Below are 7,552 nucleotides of genomic sequence, written 5' to 3' on the forward strand. Positions count from 1 at the left end.
GGGCTGTACCTGAGTGCTTTTGCGAAAGGCTCGCCACTGTCTTAATATGAATTACGCCAGGCCTAACATGAGAGTCAGTGTACACGTTCTGGGGGCCCATCTATATGAGCCATTTGCCATAGTGCCTCTTCAAAGGGAAGATCTTTGCGACAGATGACACAGTCGCTGCTTTGCAGCTCAATCATGGATTTCACGGAGAAATCCAGATCTTCTCAGAATCCATTTGCTGAGATATTTTCACTTGCTTTGGGTTCACTGTGCGGGGTTGAGCTGTCTGCCCTTTTCTCGGATTGACATCACAGCTTCTTTAGTGATGGCGTCACTGTGTGATGCCTTTTTGCCCCTCCCCGTTCCTCCTTCACATGTCTGCAGTTACAGAGGCATGAAGAAGCGGGCCGGTGGAAGCCGTGCTGATTGGTGGAAGGGAAAGTAGTCTGGGGCGAGGGCTGGGGTGGCGGGAGAACAGAGGGGTAAACATGTCTACCAAGTAGTAACTCATTGCCTTCAGTTCCATGTCGCTGCCTCTCACTTTGTGTAGTCAAGCCTGAGAGTGGAGACGTGCAGCTACGGAGGAGCACAGCTGAAAAACAGTGGATACCTGCTGATTCGAAGCTGCAACATTGAGAAAGGGTGGGTGCCAGGGCGGATGATTTTCATAAACATGTGGTGGGAGACAAGAGGAGGCTGGGGGATGTTGACCTGATGTTGAATGGGGAACGGCTACCCTTGAAAGACCAGGTCTGCAGCCTGGGGGTCATTTTGGAGGCTCAGGTGCCAGCTGTGAGCCGGAAGGCGCTGTATCAACTCCATCTGATACGGCGGCTACGCCCCTTCCTTCCCGACCATCTGCTCCCATTGGTAGTACATGCCCTGGTCTCCTCTCATTTAGACTACTGTAATGTGCTCTATGTGGGGTTACCCTTGAAGACGGTTCGGAAGCAGCAGCTGGTACAGAATGCTGCAGCTCACCTGATTAAAGGCAGCCGCTAGTGAGATCACATCACTCCAGTGCTGAAGGAGTTGCACTGGTTACCAGTTGTTTTCTGGGTCAAATTCAAGGTGTTGGTTTTGACCTTTAAAACCCTATATGGTTCCGGCCCAGCCTATAAGGAGTACCTCCAGCAACACCAGACAGGCCGCTTAACGAGATCAGCCTCGGATGGCCTTCCCTCTGTCCCATCAGCCAGGACAGCTAGACTGGTGGGGACGAGGGAGAGGGCCTTTTCTGTGGTGGCCCCCACTCTGTGGAACTCCCTCCCTAGGGAACTCCATCATGCCCCCTCTTTAATGAGCTTCCGTCGTGCATTAAAAACATGGTTGTTCAGGCAGGCATTTGGGGTGGGTTAGGGTATTTTAGAAAACGTTTTTTATTGTAGAATTTTATTGTTCTAAACTGTTTTATTGTATGCTGTACATCGCCCAGGGTGGCTGGGTGACCAGCCAGATGGGCAATCAATAAATTCAATAATTAATAAACAAACAAACAAACAAACATGTACTCAGAAGCACTTCATGCTCTCAGCACCTGCTCGGTCTCTGGAGGCAGTAGCTGCCTGCTGCAGAACTGTGTATGCAGGACTTGTTAGGAAGGTCTACTCATAAGCAAGTCCTACGTGCTAGTCACTCACCCTCCTCCCCAGCTCTGCACTCTCTGCTCTCAGCACCTGCTCAATCTCCAGAGGCAGCAGCAACCTGTTTGCCTGCCTGCCTCAGAAATGCAGGTATGCATGTGGGGTATGCGGGGTTTGTTACGAATGTCTACTCATAAGCAAGTCCGGCTACACTGAACATGTTCCCAAGGACAGCCAAGCAACAGTGATGTGTCGTCGACTCATCGCACATTGGAGTTTCCGGCATGGCAACTCCGCACTAACCCTCCCGGCCACCCCCCCAGTTGTTAATTCACAGCACTAATACTGTGCAACTCCTATGGAGAAACAGTGGCATGATGTGGACTGGGAAAACATGTGGCATCGGGTTGGTACAAGTGGATCATTTCAGGCTGTGGGTGGTAGCTGTGGCAGCTCCTTTTGGTAGCTTCCAGCTGACACTCGCCATTTTTCTTTTCACAGAGTGCCACAGGTGTAGCATTGTTGTCGGGCGTTCTGGGAAAATGTGGCAAATCAGCAGCAGCACCCGCCCCAATGACTTAAGAGATTTTGCAGCACTTCAGCCCCATTCCGCCAAAATTTATTTATTTATTTATTATTAAATTTATTAATCGCCCATCTGGCTGGTCACCCAGCCACTCTGGGCAATGTACAACATACAATAAAACACTTTAAAACAATAAAATTCTACAATAAAAACATTTTCTAAAATACCCTAACCCACCCCAAATGCCTGCCTGAACAACCACGTTTTTAATGCACGACGGAAGCTCATTAAAGAGGGGGCATGACGGAGTTCCCTAGGGAGGGAGTTCCACAGAGTGGGGGCCACCACAGAAAAGGCCCTCTCCCTCATCCCCACCAGTCTAGCTGTCCTGGCTGATGGGACAGAGAGAAGGCCATCCGAGGCTGATCATGTTAAGCGGCCTGTCTGGTGCTGCTGGAAGCACTCCTTAAGATAGGCTGGGCCGGAACTGTATAGGGTTTTAAAGGTCAAAACCAACACCTTGAATTTGGCCCGGAAAACAACTGGTAACCAGTGCAACTCCTTCAGCACTGGAGTGATGTGATCTTGCCGGCGGCTGCCTTTGATCAGGCGAACCGCTGCGTTCTGTACCAGCTGCAGTTTCCGAACCGTCTTCAAGGGTAACCCCACGTAGAGCGCATTACAGTAGTCTAAACGACACAACACCAGATGGGGTAGGGGACATTACACCATACCCCCCAAATAAATCTGTGCTTCTTACCTGGGGGAATCTCTTAGTCTCCAGTAGTGCTTCCCACCACACTTCAGTCCCCCCCCCCCCCGCAGAACAGTGTTAAGGGGCAGATGTAGGGTGCGGCTTTGGAATGCATCACACCTTGCGAATGTACTGATATCCCTGAAATGTAGTGATTGCATCTTGGCCATTAAAGAATAGGAAGGATTACTGCTAGCCATACCCTCAGCCACCGGGCATCTGAGCCTTTCCCATTCATCCAGGCAGAACATGAAAGAGTTGTTTTGTTACAGTGTGAGCCAGTAAGACAGTGACCCCAGGGTGCTTTCTCCAAATCAGAATGACTTCAGCACAATCCAATTGCTTGCATTAATTACGGCAAAATGAAACAGCGGGTTTATCACACTTTTCATTAACTCTAGGGCTGCGTATCTCAGACTGCAGTTCTAGACAAGGCTGAAGATGTACTGTAGTGCTCTTCTGTACAAAGCATTGTGTGTGTGTGTGGGGGGGGGCAGTCTGCACATTTCTTTCACAAGTTAGAAGGGGCCTCTCTGAGCCTGTTCACTAGGGATGTACGAAAGTCACTTACCTTTTTGTGGATTGATTCGCGGTGGGGGGGGAGGCACTCCATCCCTCCCCCTGGAATCCTCGACGGGGGGGGAGGCAATCCAGTCCTCCCCCCTGGAATCCTGCCTGGCTGGCTCCACAGAGCAGTCGGCCAGGGCCGTCCGCAGCTGGAGTTCCGGCCGCGGACTGGCTGCTCCGGACGCAAATGGCGGCCGCCGTAGCGGCCGCCATTTGCATGCAGCCAGGCTGCCATGATAGGCTATGTAAGTATTTACATAGCCTATCACGGCAGGGGGAAAAAAACCAAAAAAATGGTGTACGCAAATGGCAGTGGCTACGGCGGCCGCCATTTGCATTCCCTATTTTTCGCCTTTTTAGCCTACGTAAATATTTACAAAAAAAGGGAAAAATAGGGAACGCAAATGGCGGGCGCTGTAGCCACTGCCATTTGCGTACGCTGTGTTGTTGTTTTTCCCTGCCATGATAGGCTACATAAATACTTACGTAGCCTATCACGGCAAACAGCAAATGCAAATGGCAGCCGTGTCAGCCGGTTGAAAGACCAGCCGCCACCGCCGGAGCCACCGCCATCCAGAACATCTGCCCAGGTAAGCTTCTTCCCGAGGTGGGGGGGGGCAGGGAGGGCAGGCTGTTCCATCATGGATTTTGGGGGGCCGAATGCCAGTGCATTCGGCCTTACTGAAATCCGTGGCGGAATTCTCCACCATCCCTACTGTTCACACATGTTCGTACATCACTAGGCCTGCCATCGCACAATGACTATACCTCAGTGCCTCTCATCTGAACAGATGACCAGTCTCCTTTAAAAAGGAGTGCAATTTGGTTGATATTGTATGAGAAGAAAGTCCTTTTTGTGATAACCCCAACTACCTGCCAGCTCTTTACATCCCCATTGCAGTATGGTGCAAGAGGCAGTGTTGGCTTTCCACATGCCAGTCTCAGCTGTGCAGGGTAAAAATTTAAAGAACCCTCCATGAGATTTCCAGACTACATAGACAAGCCTGCCCAATTTGTTCAGGCCGGGGGGGAGGTGCCCCATCCCTCGCCGCCGAAATTCAGGCCCGGTAGGAGCGCCCTGTCTCCCCGGCCGCGAAAAAAAAAGTAAAGTAAAAACAAAAAAACACACACACGTGATAGGCTACGTAACGATTTACATAGCCTATCACGGCTAGATTTCCAAAGTCAGCCATGATAGGCTATGTAAATCGTCACGTAGCCTATCACGGGTGACTTTGAAAAAAAAAGCGTGTACGCAAATGGCGGCGCTATTTGCGTTGCCCTTATTTTCACCGTAGTCTACGTAAATCTTTACGTAGACTAGATGTGCCAAACTAAGGAATGCAAATGGCGGCGCCCCATGGGCGCCACCATTTGCGTACACGCTTTTTTTTTTTTTTCAAAGTCACCCGTGATAGGCTACATGATGATTTACGTAGCCTATCACGGCTGACTTTGGAAATCTAGCCATGATAGGCTACGTAAATCGTTACATAGCCTATCACGGGTGTGTGTGTGTGTGTTTTTACTTTACTTTTTTTTTTTTTGCAATGGCGCCAGCGGCAGCCGGTCAGGAGACCGGCCGCCGCCGCTGCTGGAACGCTGCTGAAATGCCGCTGGGACCCGCCTCTGAGAGAGACATTCGGCCACGGTAAGTCCCATCCTGGGGGGGCGGGGGGCCGGCGGAGAATTTCCCCACCAATTTCGGGGGGCCGAATGCGTTGGCATTCGGCCTCCCAGAGATTTGTGGAGAAATTCTCTGCCATCCCTAAAAATACTAACCAGGGCTGACCCTGCTTAGCTTCCAAGATCAGATGAGATCTAATGATGTTGTATCTATAGCTGTTGTGAATACAATTTGAGTGCAAAAACTGAAGAAACTGGGTATATAAATAAACTTGGACTGTAAGTAGAGTTGCCATCAAAAGTGAAATGTGAAGCTGATTGAGCATGCCTGTTTTGGTAAAATCTAAGGGATTATTTGAGGGAAGCTACCAGCCCCAAAGAGTTTAGGCAACACTAGCAAGATGCCTTAAGGTCAGTTTTGTCCATATGAGCTTGGCACCTAATTTTAGCAAAACCAGCTCATCCTCAAATGAAAGAGATTTGGAAGTTTGAGGGAAGACTAGTGGCATTTCTTGGTACACTTTCACACATAGCTGCTGAACGGGATGGATGGATCTGGCAATCTTAGTCTCACAGACAGTACCAGATTTCCAGGATTAAGCTTGTTCCATCCTATTTCCATATAAAGGTGTGTGTGCGTGTATGTTTTAAAATAACAACCTCAGCATAGACGTTCTTACTTTTTGTGTGCATTTCCCCAAATCTACAAATATTTGTGCACATTTTTTCTAATATATGCACTTCTCCCAATTACATTTCTATGATTCACCACAATTTTCTGTGCACTTTTCTCAAATATGCACATTTTGCACACATGTTTCTGTAAAACGTGCATTTTTGTGCACTTTTGTTTCTATGTCACCAGGCTCGGAAAAGTGCAGATTTGGGGTGTAAATCCAGCTCATCTCACACATTCTTTCAGGAGGTCCAGATTTGCTAAGTTTGTATTAAATACTCAACAGACTGAATTTCTCCCCCATCCCTAGGAACAGAGCCACCTTCCTTAAATATGCAATAGCAAGTGCTGTTTTCTGAAGGAAGAATATTCACAGAAAGAGCACAGCAAACGAGCCAATGTGGGCTGTCCACTCCAATGACACTGTCTTGACCTGCTGCCGCAGCTAATCCATGCGCTGACGTGATTCCAGCATCCCATGATTGATGGTGCTGTGTCTGTCGTGAAGCCTCCTTCTGAAAGTGCCCATTTGTATCCCTGTAGATCCTTATCTCACTAATGTAGCAAGCTGGTCTTATCTCTTCCTGAGGCCCCTTCTGCGCCAAAAAGAAATCACCTCTGTTATTTATGTATTTCTGTCTCCTGCTCGTCGTATCTATTTTCTTACACTTCCAATTATCTTTTATAGAGATCAACTGGAGGATAGGCCAGGCCCGTAATGACCTCGGGATTATTGGATCATTACAAGGAAGGTTCGCTAGCAAAGTTAGCCTAGCATTCATCCTCTTCATATTTTTCCTCTCCTTATTATTTTTTTCCCCCATCTTTACAGTCTCGTATGCTGGCTCTCATCCCCTCTCGCCCTTTATTCTTAGCATTTTATCATCCGTCCTGCTACTTATTTCTTCAAGGCAGAAGAAGGCTTTTGCAGTTAATGTGATCATTTCCTCACTGCCTGGAAATATCTGGCATTTCCAGAACAAGAAGTAACTTAACGTTACCCGAGTGACATGGCTGCCTCTTCTGTGTGGTCATGTCTCATGCCACAATTTTAATATTATGTGAAACCACATGAGAGGAGCATATGACATGACTACTCCCTAATGCATTGAGTCATGATAGCCTTGGTACAGTTGTCCATGCTGTCGTAATCTCTTGCTTGGACTACTGCAATACGTTGTCTGTAGAAACTATCTTTTAAAACAGGCAGGAGACTTCAGTTAGTCCAGAACAGGACTGCTAGTCTGTTAACTGAGACTGGACAATGTGATCATGTTACACCAGTGCTTTGTCATCTACACTGGTGTCCAGTCTATTCCCAGCTCAATTCAATGTGCTGGTTTTAACCTTTAAAGGCTTAGGGACAGGTTACTTGAATGGATTGTCTCCTCCTGCATGTACCTACCCAGAACTTGAGATAATCTTCAGAGGTCCTTCTCCGGGGCCATACCAAGCAAGGTGGGTACTGGGGAGAGGACTTTTTGCTGGTAAGGCCCTGGTTGTGGAATGCTCTCCTAAGAGAGGATTGCCTGGTGCCTATGTTGTGTTCTTTTCAGCACTAGGTGAAGAATTTTTTATTTCCCTGTGCTTTTAAGAACCTTTTAATGATCAAAGGGTTTTTGTTTGTTTGTTTGTTTGTTTGTCTGGATATTTTCTGACATTTCTATGACATGTCTACATGTAACTTGAATTATTGAGAGCTCTGCAATACTATTTCTATTTTTTGCTGCTAGGCGTTTATGGTGTGTGTGTGTGTGTGTGTGTGTATGTTGTTTGATGGTTTGGATTTGCATTTTTTAAAAATATTTGATTACTGGAAGGCACCCAAAGAA

General features: G+C 47.8%; 1 protein-coding gene across 1 annotated transcript in view; it reads left to right on the forward strand.

Annotated features, from left to right (window-relative positions):
• The window catches only part of OPCML (opioid binding protein/cell adhesion molecule like), a 576,078-nt gene that overhangs the window by 528,277 nt on the left and 40,249 nt on the right, over positions 1-7,552 (forward strand). The window lies entirely within an intron of this gene.

Source organism: Heloderma suspectum, chromosome 6 (assembly GCF_057233095.1).
Source record: "Heloderma suspectum isolate Gila_16-S chromosome 6, 16-S_ref, whole genome shotgun sequence".
Taxonomy (NCBI): Eukaryota; Metazoa; Chordata; class Lepidosauria; order Squamata; family Helodermatidae; genus Heloderma; species Heloderma suspectum.